Here is a 15,824-nt window from a genome sequence, read left to right as displayed (position 1 = left end):
CCAAGCAGCATTTCCCAAAGAAGCTCTCCCCTATGCATGCCTCACCTGCTCCCTCCCCTATCTGGGAGACTTTCTTTCCTGTCACTGGCACCCATTCTGCAAGATGATCTTAGCAGCAGATGTCAACAGAATGTTTCAAGCAAGAACCAGGAAGCTGTTACAAATAACAAATAACTCAACACATGCAGTAGCAACGCTCATAATTCAACTGAAATGCTGAAAACATAAACAGCCATGCCCAAGTGTGTATTGTAGACAATGTCCCCATCACTACCATACCCTGCAGACTGCACCCAGGAGAGACCATGGCTTCTAAGACACCCCTCAATTCCAGAGAAGTTAAGATGTGAAAAGAGGTACCTCGGCAAATTGTTGATTGATTGATTGATTGCATTCTGTGCTGCTTTTATTTTATGAAAAAGCTCATTTCAAATCTATGTGAAACTAAGCGGAACACAGAGTCTTAGTGAAGGAGGTCTGGTGGTCTCATTTACAAAAAACATATGGCCTCTGTCCTTTGGCCTTCCAGTTCCAGGAAGGGCACTTCAAACAGCTTCGCATTTGCATGGTTTGTGCCAGATCCCAGGAACAGCTGCTGGCGTCCATTATTGGATGTCCTTCAGCCACCAGAGTATTGGGTCTCTTCAGCAGGTCATTCCTTGGTAAAGAAATCATTTCCACAAATGCTCCATCCCCTGGTTTTGGCTTAGGACTTAAACGTTTTCAGCCTCATCTCCATTAGTAGTTCTTGTCACCATGTGTGATCAGTACAGTGTGACAGACCTGGATCCATCCTTTCAGCAAGGTCACCTTCACAGCCAGTGTCTTCCTCAAGCTCCTGAAGAGAAGCTGCAGATTCTGGGCTTCCATCGTCAGCTATGACACCTGCGGGGAGTTCAAGGCATCAGCCTCCCCACTGGTGGCTGGAACGGCTTTGCCGGATACATTCATCACGAAGAGTGAGTTCTTCGCAGCCATGGAACCACCCCACACCACCAGCTGACTGTCCTCTCCTGGTGTGTGTTTCACGGTGTCCCAGCCTCTTGCTGTACCAGTAAGGAGCCATGTGAGTTGTTTTTCCCAAGCTTGACCCATTTTCCTTCTGAAATGAACTCCCCTGAAATAATAGACTGGTGGGTATTTTGAGACCAAGCCATCAGTTCTTGGTTTTTCATTTTCACACTAGTCGGTCTTTATAGTCTTCGGACAGGAAGTTCATGCCCCAGGTGCGGGGTTCGGGGAAGGGTATGCCTTTGGGAACGGGGACAAGGGAAGAGACGACAAGGCTGAGGCAGCAGTCTGAGGAGATGCAGTACTTCTGCTTTGAGATCTTAGGTTGTTTGAGAAGTGTGTTAGCATATAGGAAGCGGAGGGCATATTCGTGTGAAATCCTGGGCAGGCAATAATGAATCGTGATACTATGGCCTCTGCCAAGCAGTCTGTTAGCCAGTGTCCTTCCCTTGGGCCCCTTGGGAAGTACGAGGCCAGCTAACCTTGCACGGACTCAGACTCAGCACAGCCCTCAGGCGAACCCATCCTTTCATTCACTGTAGCAATGGAAACAATCAAGAGCCGGGAGAAATTCAGGCTTTTTCAATTTTGTGGTCTTTGGAATTACAGCTCCCCACAAGAACTCTAAGTAAGGGCCGTAACGGCCAGGATTTTCGTCTGCTCGTTCCCTGCCGTAATCCCAGTAGCCAGGACAGTGCTTGGCACTTAGCAGGTACTTTGTAGGCTTAGTTGAATGAATGGGCGAAGAACCCCTTAGATATTTACTAGAGTTTAACTATGGTGATATGAGCAGGATGTGACTCATAGCTGAGTCAAATGTAAAAAAGGCTTTAGTCCTCTGCGGTCCCCTTTTCTATGGCAGCCTTTAAAATATCGCAGTTTTATGGGGCAATTTTAATGGAAATAAACCTAGTAAGTTAAAGTTATATAATTAATTCTATTCAGCCTTCATTGTAATTACTTACTGATCTGAGCCTGCTCGTGGAACACCTGGCGAACAGTGAAAGAAAAACAGCAGCAGGTGTTTGGACTTAGTTCGTGCTTGCTAACTAATTAGATGAGGATTTTTCCCCTGGAAATCCTAAGCAGTTTTAATCTGGTTCAAAAATTGAAAGTTGGAACCCAGGGGCCTCAGCCAACTGTTTATCCTTTCTTGCTTCTGGACTAGAAGACATTCTTTTTTTTTTTTTAAGATTTTATTTATTTATTTGACAGAGAGAGAGACAGCGAGAGAGGGAACACAAGCAGGGGGAGTGGGAGAGGGAGAAGCAGGCTTCCCGCGGAGCAGGGAGCCTGATGCGGGGCTCGATCCCCAGGACCCTGGGATCATGACCTGAGCTGAAGGCAGACGCTTAATGACTGAGCCACCCAGGCGCCCCTGGACTAGAAGACATTCTGTCATCAAGATGCTTTTACACAGGACTGATCTTATGCATTAGAAGTCAGTTTTGTAGTTTGCCTCAGCCTTCTGATGATGCCAGATCTTACGCAGTGCATCCAGAGCACCACCTGGAATCAGGCTGTCATGGGTCAGGTTGCAACTCTGCCATTTACTAACGGTGTGACCTTGAGCGTGTTACTTAACCTTTCTGTGCTCCAGTTTCGAAATCTGTAAAATGGGGATAATGATAGTATTTACCTCACTAGATTATCATGAGGATTAAGCAAATAAACAATGCCTTGGACGTGATAAGTGCCATGTGTTTTTCAAATAAATCCTTAAAGTTAACTGTCATTTCCAATATGTTAGTTCCCAATAAAATTTTTGTCAATAATTGATTATATGATAACTTGGGCATATGATGGGAGTTATTATGAAAAGATTGATATATGTGCCTCATAAAAATTAAGAAGGTAGCTCCTAAATAAAGGTGTGCTGTGGTCAAGCGTTGTTTCGGTGGAGTGTGTCGGCTAAGGCTTTTGACAGCGTGCGAGCGAAATTCACTCTGGTTACCTGACACAAAACCACTGGGGAGGCCTCCAGAATCAAGCCTCAGAAAGGACTGGAATCAGGCATTTCCAGGGATATCAAGAGCCTGGACCCATGAATGGTCCCTTTAGGAGTGATTCCAGTGAGTCTCCCTCTTGCATCACTCCCTAGAGAGCTACGTTCTTTGAGAGAGTTTGGTCTGAAGTCACATGCCCACCCTTGGGCCTCAGGGTAGGAGCAGATGTGGCACCTGGATGACTGGTCCCAACAGGATGACACGAAATGGGGGGGAGAGAGTATCCTAAAGAAAAGCCGGGTGTCATCACCCGAAGAAGGGGGGAGGGTTGCTAGGCAGGCCAAAGAAGCAGCTGTCCACCTCATGAAGAAAGAAAGAGGGTGGGAAATGTTTTCCGAAATCTTGCTTATGTTTGTATTGCTGGCCCTTCCAGGAATTTAAATGTTTCTCTCTTCAGAGGGTACTCCCCGAGAGGCTGGCTCATCCTCAGGGCATTCATGCAAAAAGAGCAAGAATCTGGCACTAATCATAAACCGCTTCTCTCCCTGGCTTAATGAAGCTGCTCTCTAGTTGTTTGTGTTGCATTAATTTAAATACTAATCTTTGCCTCACAATTTCATAATAGCAATAATTTCTAGTTCAATCAAAACACATTATGCTGAACTTTCAGAATTCAACAAATAACAAGCTTACAAAACTGGCTCGCATATTCATGAATCCTTCTTTTTCAGTTGGGTTGTTTTTGGCTATAAGTACGAGAACCCCCAACTTGATGTTGCTTAAGCCAAACAAAAATGTCTTGGTGCCCAGAACTGAATGTCCAGTTGTAGGACAGGCGTCAGGGGACTTAATCCAGTGGTTCCAACTCGACTTCTCTGCGAGTGCCATGAGGCTTTCTGCTTTTCTTTTCTCTGTTCTTTATCTCAGGCTGGAAGCAAGATGGTGCAGGATTTTCAGACCTCTCCAGCACCCAAAACAATAACCGGAGGAAGATGAGATCATTTTTTACCGTAAGTCTCAGGAATAAGGTAACTTTCCCTAGAATCTTCTAGTGCTTTCCTCTCATCTCCTTGGTCCAGACTGGATCACATGGCCAATCCTGCAAAAGTCCTTGTGGCCAAGAGGATACCCTATGCTAACTGGCTTAGATCTGGGTTCTTGAACCAGTCACTGGCAAAGAGAATTATATTATCCTGCCTGGCCCCCAACTCACCGGCCATTAGACAATGAGAAAGAGGAGGAATTTATGTTAAAGAAAAATAGAGTAGGCATGGATCTTTTTTCTCCCCCAGTATCTGAACCTCACTACCGCCCCACTCCATGTCTGAGGAATTTAAGACTTAGTGGAAGACAGAGGCCACTTTCCACAAACAGTGGAGACACCATCAGCTCTCTGACCTTCCTCCAAGGCGGAGCAGGGGCATGGAACAGAGGCTCTGCCGATCACACGTAACTGTTTCAGTGAGGTTCATTTTGGAACCCGTGAGGCCAAGAGCCAGTAATGGCCTGAAAAATCTGTTTGAGTGGTTATGGTAGCTGGTTTCCAAGGACAGCAGTGGCAACAGCACATACATTTAGTAGAGGGGTGCCAGGTTCAGCAAATGAGAGTACAATTACATTTGAATTTCAGATTAAAAAAAACAAATAATTTTTAGTATAATTTTTTCAGTATATTTCAAATATTGCATGGGACATAGTTATACTTTTAAAAACTCATGCATTCTTGCCATCAAAAGGAATAAGATCTTGCCATTTGCAACGACGTGGATGGAACTGGAGGGTATTATGCTGAGCGAAATAAGTCAAACAGAGAAAGACATGTATCATATGACCTCACTGATATGAGGAATTCTTAATCTCAGGAAACAAACTGAGGGTTGCTGGAGTGGGGGGTGGGGTGGGAGGGATGGGGTGACTGGGTGATGGACACTGGGGAGGGTATGTGTTCTGGTAAGCGCTGTGAATTGTGCAAGACTGTTGAATCTCAGATCTGTACCTCTGAAACAAATAATGCAATATATGTTAAGAAAGAAAAAAAGAAGAAGAAGAATGTAGCAGGAGGGGAAGAATGAAGGGGGGGAAATCGGAGGGGGAGAAGAACCGTGAGAGACGATGGACTCTGAAAAACAAACTGAGGGTTCTAGAGGGGAGGGGGGTGGGAGGATGGGTTAGCCTGGTGATGGGTATTGAGGAGGGCACGTTCTGCATGGAGCACTGGGTGTTATGCACAAACAATGAATCATGGAACACTATATCTAAAACTAATGATGTAATGTATGGGGATTAACATAACAATAAAAAAATTAAAAAAAAATTAAAAAAAAAAACTCATGCATTCTTTCCTTAAAATTCAAACTTAACTAGGCATCCTGTTTTATCCAACTATAATCCGGTGGCATCGGAGTGTTCAGTGGCAATGGCAAGAGGGTCCTCAACCAGACTGGGTTTGTGGCTGGTTTTGGGCTGTGGTCCATGCTGCTACCCCCACCCCCCTTGCTCCTGCTCAGTTTCCAAGCCGCCTTCTGCATCATTACCAGAAATTCTGTGAGAATCAATCGTATAGCGTAAGTTTCAGTTGCTTGCAACTGTGGACTAGTATCACACAAACCTCAACATCCATTACAAAAATTTGAAACTGTCCTTTAGCATTGATATCAGGATGAGAGACAAAGAGGAAAAGGAACATTTTTAAAGCAGAAACAGCATGGTACTGCCTTCTGAAGTCTGGGCTCTAAGGAACTAGGGTTTGTTTTTTTTTTTAGAAGCTTCTGCTTTATCAGTGGCTTAAGGAATTTCACAAAATGCCTCCTGCTTTGACTGACCTAAGCGTGAAATGGAAACAATCCTGGAATGTTAGATGAATTAAAAATTAAGGATTACAAAATTTTGGCATAGACAACCTCTTTCCCTTATTATAGGGACTCTTCCTTTCCTTTAGCCTATTGTGACTGATACAACTAAATTCTTCTCATATAAACAATCACCCTATTATTAAGTTTAATAATATGAATACATTGAAAACCTGTAACATGAAAAGCATTATTAATACTTTTTGGCTCCTACATTCTATTGTATTCCTAGTAACCTTCTTACTTTCCCAGAACATGTTTCCTCTTGGGGATCAGGGGCCGATGCTAATTTCCTGCTTGTCATTGGGTCATATAATGAAGCAATTTAACTACACTAATGGTTATAAACTGGAAACACTGCCCTTCTTTCTTCTCTAGATATGAAAGAAGCATCTTGGTTCCAGATCATGAAATTTGTATCTCGCACACATGCCGGGGGATACTGGGTCTCTTGGGCTACTGGCTTATTAAGTGATGATAAAGGTTGTTGAACTTGGTGTTTAGATGCTGGACACAGCCTCCCTGGCCTTTTCCAGCTTATTCCCTCGCAGCTGGAGCTGCTGTCATGGCTCTAGAAGCCGAATCTGAAGCAAAGATTCTCTTAACAATTGATCATTTTAGACATGCACAGACCACAAAAGGGGTGGGGAGTTTTTGGTGTGTGTTTTTTTTTTTTTTTTGTACCCAGGGTCCATCCCTCTTTTTTGCACAGAGAAATACAGCCCCCACAATAGGAAATTTAAGAGGGACAGTAAAATCACAGCCTGCCATCCTAAAGAAGCTGAGTGGTCCCTGAAGATTCCTTCTATGGGATCCTATTTCTCATTGTCCCAGTCTAGCCAAAGTGGTGGAGCATGTGACCTTGGCCTGGTCCCATATGTGATCATAATGACTAGTCCTCTCAACCACAACCAAGGGGACACAATAAAACCTGGACTGGGGATCCTGAGGAAGGAAAAAATTTGCCCTTTTTCCCTGGATTTGAAGTGATAGTAATTTAGGTTTGGAACTGCAACAACCAAACTGCTACCACAGTAAAGAGGCTTGTATGAAAATAGGGCGAAGCAGAAGTTGTAGACCTGAAGATAAGAGAAACTAGGTCCTGGTGACATCCCTTGACCTCCTTCGTTTCTATGCCAGACCTACCCCTAGAATTGCCAAAGTCCTCTTTCTAGGTCAGTTTGGTTCCTGTCACTTGGAATAGACGGAGTTCTAATTGATACGGTGGGGTCCGTCCCCCCCTCCACCCGCACTTGCAAATGTGAGACTGTCCAGAATGAACAACACTCACAGCCAGGCCTGGGACCATGGCCTGGGACTTCTGGGTCACTATTAGGCAGAGTCTCATCCAGGATCTCCTGCTGTAGACCATGTAACTTCAGACAGGTCGTCCCTCTTGGGTGTCTCTGTCTCCTCCCCATCAGAATATTCCTACCCGCCCTAGTGACTCCCATTGCCATTGTGGGGTAGCAGTAGGGAAGGAACTGATACCCCAAAGCACTTGCTACAGTGTTATTCTGCAATAACACGGCAGTAGTCTACTTGCTTTCCAAGCAGCCTGGGGAGCTTCATCCACAGAAGCAACTCTGGGACCACACTTTATTGTTTTTGTTTTTTCCTGAAGGACATGATGTGTTCCAAACCCAGAGAGTTTACAGATAGATTAGCTTTTTATTCAGCCACCTTGCAGGTCATGCTTTGTTTCATTATGTGTTTGGTGGTCAAACCACATTTTCTATCAAGAGCCCATGATGTGTTCTAAAACCAGAGAGTTTACACGATAGATTACCTTCTTATTCAGCCACCTTGCAGGTCATGTTTTGTTTCATTACGTGTTTGGGGTCAAACCACATTTTCTACTAAGAGCTCATGGCTTGTCTTTATGTGGGAATGGTTAAAAGTTAAATGTGATTATATCTGTTTGGGGTCTATGAATAATTTTGATAATAATGTTCAATACGTGTTATTTCATAAAACCCTGCCCTCAACTCAGGATTAAATGGAATTGACTCACTGGTCTGTTTGGTCTGTTTGAGCAGAGGTAGGACAGCGCTAGATGACATGTTTCAGTTATCAGATTTCTAATAGTTTTCCAAATGTGCTCCTGAGAAAAGGACCAAGTGTGAGTGACACTACAATAAATGTCCTGTGAATTAGAAAAGTGAAAAATCAAAGAGGAGAGAAAGCTCAATGTCTCTACAGTTGTTTTAAGAATTGTGTTAACATGGTAATGATGCCATAACCTGCCAGTTTCGTATTAGAAAAAGTATTTGCTGGTTTCTACAATCATCAAGAAACAAGACAGAAAGGGTCCTGAAGTAAGTGGAGATGAAACCCCTATATCTCAGTCTTTGTATTTCCTGAAGTAAGTGAGAAAGGGTCCTGAAGTAAGTGGAGATGAAACCCCTATATCTCAGTCTTTGTATTTCCACAAGGAAATTTTGGCTCCCAAGAAGGTCTAATTATAGCTGCACATCTGTTTTCCAATCCAGCATTTTTAGGAACAAAACTGATGTTTTGATCTTCATGGGTCTGACTCCTGTGTCCTCTTTCATGAGTTTGGAGTTGATCCCAAAGTGGGAACATTTTGGAGAGAGAAACTGAGGGAAGCATGATCCTGTGGCCATGGTCAGCGTTCATGTTTTATTCAGGGGATGATGAAAAGATCATTGAAGGGTTTCAAGTAGAGTGATGTGCTCAGATTTTCATACTGTTGTGTGAAGAATGGCGTATAGGGAGCAAGAATGGTGGAAGGGAGATAGGTTACGAGGGTATGGCTGTGGTCCAGGTAAGGGATGGAGTGGTCGGAACCAGGAAGGTAGCAGTGGAAGGAGAAATGAAGAAACTCCAAGTGCTTTATTGGAGTAAAGATATCCTTTATGAGCAAAATAAAGATCACTTCGCATTTGGTGTACATTTACTTACAATGATACATTTTTAAGTTTTATTGTCTCTTCAGTTCCCCTTTATTTCTGATAAAGACTCTAATTCAAGGACTTACCCCTGCTTCCCTGGGAGAGAGTCATGATAGAACATGCTTCACAAACAGTGCCAAGTTACAATGATAAACAAAAGGTAAAGGCCAATCTCATGTAACAGTCTGACTGATAATGTGTTTACGTCCTGGCTTGTGACATTTTGACCGTACCCTCAAAATTGCTGTATCATAATAATCTTGAATGTGCTTATTGGACCATTTAATTACTTCTTTGTAGTCAAGTGATATCTAAATGGTTCTAGGATTTGACATCCTGTACAGCCATGTATTTCAACTGAACACTTCTTGTATGTGTTAAGGATCCAACCATGTACAACTCTTTTATGGGGTCAGTTTCGTTTCCTTAAAGTTTACCTGTTTGTAAGAATAATTGTGCGTAGTTGGATTGTTCATAGAGCACTGCTGAATGACCTGGCATACCATACTTAGGTAAGGAGCAGATCATAAAAAATACGTACTTCCTGGTTGATTTGTGGTTACAGATTAGCAAGTTGTCCTCCCCACAAGAGTCAGGATCACCCTTGGTTAATGGCATTGGACAAAGATATTCTACTCCCATTAGCTTACACGTTTTGGAGAGAGAAGTTTTCCGAAGTAAAATTACAGGAACTGGATTCACCTGGCTTCTGTGAAAAGGGTTTTATTTTTTTCTTTCCTTTTTTTTTTTTAGAATTTGCAGAACATATTTATTTATATAAGATGATTTTGTGAAGTCAGAATAGATATCCTTATCCCAATTTTGTTTTATACTTCAATGGCTTTTAGTATATTCACAAAGTTGCATGATCATCCTATTATCTAATTCCAGAACATATTCAAGACTTAAAAAAAACAAAAAAACAAAACAAAACAAAAAACAAAAAAACACCATCCATACCCCTTGGGAGTTCCCCCAGCTCCTGGAAACCACTCACTTACTAGCTCTATGGATTTACTTATTCTGGACATTTCAGACAAATGGAATCATTCAATATGTAGCCTTTTCTGGCTGGCTTCTTTCTCTGGGCATGTTTTCAAGGTTCATCTATATTGTGGCATGCATCGTAACTTTACTCCATTTTATGGCCAAATAATATTCCATTGTGTGGATACACTACATTTTGTTATCCATCAGTTGGTGGACATTTGGGTTGTTCCTACATTTTAGCTATAAAGAATAATGCTGCTATGAACATTCATGTATGTGCAAGTTTTGGTGTGCACGTGTATTATCAACTTTGTTGCGTGTACACCTAGAAGTGGAATTGCTAGATCATATGGTAACTCTATGTTTAACTTATGAGGAATTGCCAAACTGTTTTTCATAGCAACTGTGCCATTTTCATTCCCACCAGCAGTGTGTGAGCCTTCCAGTCTCCCCACGTCCTCACCAACACTCGTTCTTGTCTTTTATATAGCAGTCTTAGTGCGTGTAGTTTGTCCTAGTAGTTTTGATTTGTATTTCCCTAATGATTAATGATATTGAACATATTTTCTTGTGCTTATTGCCCATTTGTATATCTCCTTTGGAGAAATGTCTATTCGAATGCTTTGCCAATTTTTTTAATGAGTTGTTTTTTCACTGTTGAGTTGTAAGAGTTCTTTATATATTCTAAGATCAGGTCCCTTCTCATATATATGATTTACAAATATTTTTCTCCACTCTATAGGTTATCTTTTCACTTTCTTGGGTGTCCTTTGAGGCACAATTTTTTTTTTAATTTTGATGAAATCCAATTTATCTCATCTTTTTGGTTGATTGTTCTTTTGGTGTCATACCTATGAAATCATGGCCTAATCCAAGGACACAGAAATTTATGTTTCCTTCTAATAGTTTTATAGTTTTAGTTCTTACATTTAGATCTTTGATCCATTTTGAGTGAATATTTGTGAATTGTGTAAGGTATGGGTCCAACCTCATTCTTTTTGCATGTGGATATGCAATTGTCTCTAGCACCATTTATTGAAGATACTATCCTTTTCCTTTGGATGGGCTTGTACTCTTGTTGAAAATCAACTCAACATAAATAAATAAACCCATGTTTATTTCTGGACTCTCAATTCTGTCCTATTGATCTATATGTCTGTCTTTATGCAAGTACCACACTGTTTTGAATATTGTAGCTTTGTAGTGAGTTTTGAAATTAGAAAGTGTAAGTCCTCCAACTTTGTTCTTTTCAAGATTGTTTTGGCTATTTCATGTCCCTTGGATTTCCACATAAACTTTAGGAACAGCTTGTCTACCTCAGCAAAAAAAGGCACCTGGGATTTTGACAGGGATTTTATTCAATCTACAGATCAATTGGGGAAGTATTAACACCTTAATAATATTGTCTTCCAGTCCATAAACATGAGCTGTCTTTCCATTTATTTAACACTTTAATTCCTTTTAATGAGGTTTTGCAATTTTCGTTGTACAAGTCTTATATTTCTTTTATTAAATTTACATACAAGTAATTCATTCTTTTTGAATTTTGTATGTTGAATCAAATCCTACATCCTTGCTAAACTTGCTTATTCTAATAGTCTTTAGGATCTTTGGGAGTTTCTATATATAAGACCGTGTCATCTGCCAAGAGAGTTTTACTTCTTCCTTTCCAATCCAGATGCCTTTTATTTGTTTTTCTTAATTGCTCTGGCTAGGAACCCACAGTACAATGTTGAATAGAATCAGTGTGCATTTGGTGTGACCAGATGACCTCTTTGAACCTTAATTTTCTTCTCTGTCCGATGGGAAGAATAGTATCTATTTCCTAAGGGCTGTTGAAAAGAATGATGCAAGATACCTTGCTCCAGACTTGGCACTTAATGACTGTTCCACATGTGTATAGTTATTCCCTTTCCTTTGATTATCTCCTCTACTATAGTATTTTGAGCTCCCTATTTTATATCACATACCATGTTCCTATCTCAACTCTCTTGCTGGACAGTCTTCAAGCCCCCCGCTCCCCACACCAAGGACTGTTATTACTTATTTATTTAATTTCAGTATATATGACATGCAATGTCACATCAGTGTCAGGTGTACAACAGTGATTCCACAACTCCATACATCATGACCTGCTTACCACAAGTGTAGTTGCCATCTGTTACCATGCAATGCTATTACAATATTATTGACTATATTCCCTATGCTGTGCCCTTTATTCCTTGTGACTCATTCATTCCATAACTGGAAGCCTGGATCTGCCACTCCCCTTCACCCGTTTTGCCCATCCGTCCAACCTCCTCTGCTCTGGCAACCATCAGTTGGTTCTCTGTATGTATAGGTCTGATTCTGCTTTTTGTTTATTCATTTGTTGTGTTTTTTAGATTCCACATATAAGTGAAATCATATGGAATGTCCAACAGTCTCTGTCTGACTTATTTCACTTAGCATAAGATGGACCCTCTGGGTCCATCTGTGTTGTTGCAAATGGCAAGGTCTCATCCTTTATTATGGCTGAGTAATATTACATTGTGTGCATATGTGTATGTGTGTGTGTGTACATTTTTTAAATTAATTCATCTATCCATGGGCACTTGGGCTGCTTCCATATCTTGGCTATTAGAATTAATGGGGCAATAAACAGAGAAGTGCATATATCTTTTCAAATTAGTGTTTTCATTTTCTTTGGGTAAATACCTAGCAGTGGAATTACTGGATCATATGGTATATCTATTTTTAAAATTTTGAGGAACCTCCATACTGTTTTCCATAGTGGCTGTACCAATCACAGTCTTCAAGCTTAACTAATGCTAGCTTCCTCTGAAGATGCCAGGGCAGTCTATCAAATCTTAGTGTACCCAATCATTTAGGCTACTTCTTTAAGATGCAGATTCCAGAGATCTACCCCAAACGATTGTTTTTCCATGTGTCTGGATGTGGCCCAGGAATCTACAGTGTCATCAAGTACCCCCAGCTATGCTGAATGGGATGGTCAAGGGCCACACTTAGGGAAAGCTATGATCTGACAAAAGCTTACTTTAGAAAACTTAGAGCTGCATTTTCTTCAAATTTGGACCTGTACAAAGACAGCAACCCTAGTTCTCCAGGCCCCCAGGGAGCCTCAGATGGAGCTGACCCAGAAACGTGACACAAGTTCATCACCCACGCTCCTTGTTTCTGTTCTTTTTGACAATGTGGATGTATCATTTTTGCCTGTCCAGCATCCATTTCCCCTTTCTTTGCTAATCCTCTGGATTTTCCACATTCCTAGTCCAAATGGTTCAAGCCAGGCTGATGCCCTTCCTCCCCAACCCCAACTCAAGTCAGTGAAGGTCAGCCTCCAGGACATTTACTAGAACAAAGGAGAGGAAAGCTTTTCCTCCAGGGATTGGAGGATGGTAGGAACCTAAGGCTGGCGCTGCTTGGGTTAGTCTCACATAAGATGGAGAGCCCACTGAGAATGAAAGTGAAGATGGTGCTGTGACATCTTTAGCCCTCTGGAGTTCTTGGTAATATGAGTTACTAATTCTCTTTTTGGTGTGAGTCAGTTTGAGTTGGAATTTCTTCTTACAGCTGGGAGTTCTGATATGCAGAACCAACCCCTCAAATGGAGGCCTTGACGTCATCCTGTCTCTCCTCTTCTCTCACTACCTCTGTGCCCAAACCAATCTTCCCTCAGTGGGCTGTCCCAAACAATACCCCTGCACCTCACTTTCCTCGCAGAATGTCACCTCCTTGCCACAATGGGACACAAGTTTCCCATGTCCCTATAGGTGGGGGGCCTTGCTCTTTAGGGCCAGGTCTAGCCCACTTTTCTTCTACCCTTTGGGGCAGAAATCCTTTTCTTTTGAGAGTCATGTTATAGAGCTCACTGTTCGTTACCGATTTCCTGATTACTTAATTCACTTAGGACTCTGACACCTGTTTTATAGTCTCTCCTTCCACCTCTGCCGTCATTCCAGAGGGATTTCACCATTCCATTTAATAGCCTGCAATCACAGCTCATAAGCATTTACTGTGTACCAGGCATAGTTCTAAGTAGCTTACATATATTTTGGCTCACTCAACCCTTATAACAGCATGAAGTATTATTAGCCCCATTTTATAGACAAGGAAACTGAGGCACAGAAAGGCTATTTAGACTTTTCTAGAGTTCCCCAGCTACTAAGTGGTAGAGTGGGGATGAGAACAAGGAGTCTAACTGCAGAGTCTGGGCTCTTAACATACATGCTAGCCTCCCAGTTCCCTTTTCTCTAAAATTTTAGCATCCCCCAAGCCACTCTATATTGGTCCTGTGAAGGTGGGAGGCAGTCAGTACCTCCTCCAACTGAGTCACTGTGTATCTGGAAGGTCCTTGGAGAGAAGGAGAGGTCAGCTGAGGGTGGTCTGGATGGCCACTGAAGACCTGTACTTCACCTTTCTACAGCACATGATTTATTGTCATCTCCCATGTAAATGTACCCACTAATCATAAGCCCAGAAACTGGTGTTGAGGTTGGGTTGACAACACAGCAGCAGAAAAGAAGGTTATAGGGACGCCTGGGTGGCTCAGTCGTTAAGCGTCTGCTTTCGGCTCAGGTCACGATCCCAGGGTCCTGAGATCGAGCCCAGCATCTGGCTCCCTGCTCGCTGGGAAGCCTGCTTCGCTTCTCCCTCTCCCACTACCCCTGCTTGTGTTCCCTCTCTCGCTGTCTCTGTCAAATAAATAAATAGAATCTTTGGGGGAAAAAAAAGAAAAGAAAGTTATATATTCTGTCCTGGTACCCCATAAAACCTCTTTTCTGCCCCAATAGTCCTTATACTCTGTGGGAATGCATTCAGGTCATTCCTCAGATGAGGAATGACCCTTGTCCTTTGTCTTACTCATGGCCCTGTGCTCCTCAACCTTGTAGAAGCTTGGCACGATGGGTTCAAAACCTCTGGTTTTCTTCCTCCCTCTGTTTGCAAGAGCAGGGAGAAGGAAGGCAGGGGGGCAGTTTCACCATCCCAGCCAATCACACCTAGACGTAGCTCCATCCAGAGCTGCTCCCCCCTGAAAATTCCTACTCAGACCCCCACTCCATCATCCCACCTCCAAGCCTTCATTCCTCTCTCCAGCTCAACAGTTTCGCTACCTTCACTTCCGGCTGCTGACGCCCCCCCCCCCCCCGCCCCCGGCTTCACAACGCCTCCTAACCTGCCAGACCCAACCTGCAACATGCATCCCTGGATCAACACCTCTGCTCCAGGTTCTACCACTGGTAGAAAAAACTCACACAAATGTGTGTACTGGCGCCATTATAAATATAAGGTCGCCAAGATCAGCATGCCTCCCCCCTCACCATGACACCAAGCAAGCCTAATTAGTACTCACAACAGCTTTAATTATAACTATTGAGTACTTACTACGTGCCAAGCACTGTCCTAATCACTTTACGGCACTTCATTTAATCCCCAAAACACCACCAGCATGAGTTGGGGACCAGCATGATTCTCATTTTACATAAAGGAACACTGAGGCACCGGGAGGTCAGGACCTGCTCATCAGTCCAGCCGCAGGTACATCCACCACAGCAGCTGCCTGCTGGTCAAGTCCGTTCCCGGGCCGTCTCTCCCGCACTAAACTGCAGTGTCACGCCGGAGCAGCGGTTTCATCGCTGGAAGTCAAAGAACAGGAAAGAGTGAAGAGCAGACAACCATCGCGATAAGCTCCAGAAGGGAGGCGGGGGCGCAGAGATACTTCCTGGTCACCGTTACTCAGCACTTTGTGGGGTTTACGGGGTTGGGGGGGCGGGAGCGTGGCGTACCTTTTCGAGGAATCCAGCCCTACCTAAGCGGCCCCTTCTCGAACGTGGGAGCGTTCCGTTGAGGCCGGCTGACCACTTCCCAAGTGGCCCTGTGGCTCTGGGGATGGCCGTCCGCGTCCCCGCTTCCCCCGCCCCCCCCGCCCGTGCACAGTGCATGCGTCCCGTAGGCCGCTCGGCGGCCGGCATACACCCCCACTCCCAGCGGGGGTGCGGGCGGGCGGGGCAGCGGGCTTGGAGCCCAGGGCGCTCCGTAGAGCCCCGCCCAGCATCCGCGCCAACCCCGCCCCCGGGGCCCCGCCCCCAACCGGCGTCTCAGTGGTTCCGGAA

The 15,824-nt window shown here is 43.4% G+C and overlaps 1 pseudogene across 1 annotated transcript; it reads right to left on the bottom strand.

Annotated features, from left to right (window-relative positions):
- Positions 1-380: 380 nt before the first annotated feature.
- Positions 381-15,755, bottom strand: LOC118534805 (ADP-sugar pyrophosphatase pseudogene; annotated as a pseudogene). The gene is made up of 2 exons (XR_013443794.1): positions 15,498-15,755; positions 381-1,547 (listed from the first exon to the last, which is right to left on the bottom strand). The product of XR_013443794.1 is annotated as an ADP-sugar pyrophosphatase pseudogene (transcript).
- Between the last annotated feature and the right edge of the window lie 69 nt (positions 15,756-15,824).

The sequence above is a fragment of the Halichoerus grypus genome, chromosome 14 (genome assembly GCF_964656455.1).
Source record: "Halichoerus grypus chromosome 14, mHalGry1.hap1.1, whole genome shotgun sequence".
Taxonomy (NCBI): domain Eukaryota; kingdom Metazoa; phylum Chordata; class Mammalia; order Carnivora; family Phocidae; genus Halichoerus; species Halichoerus grypus.
This window is presented reverse-complemented; position numbering and strand designations above follow the sequence as displayed.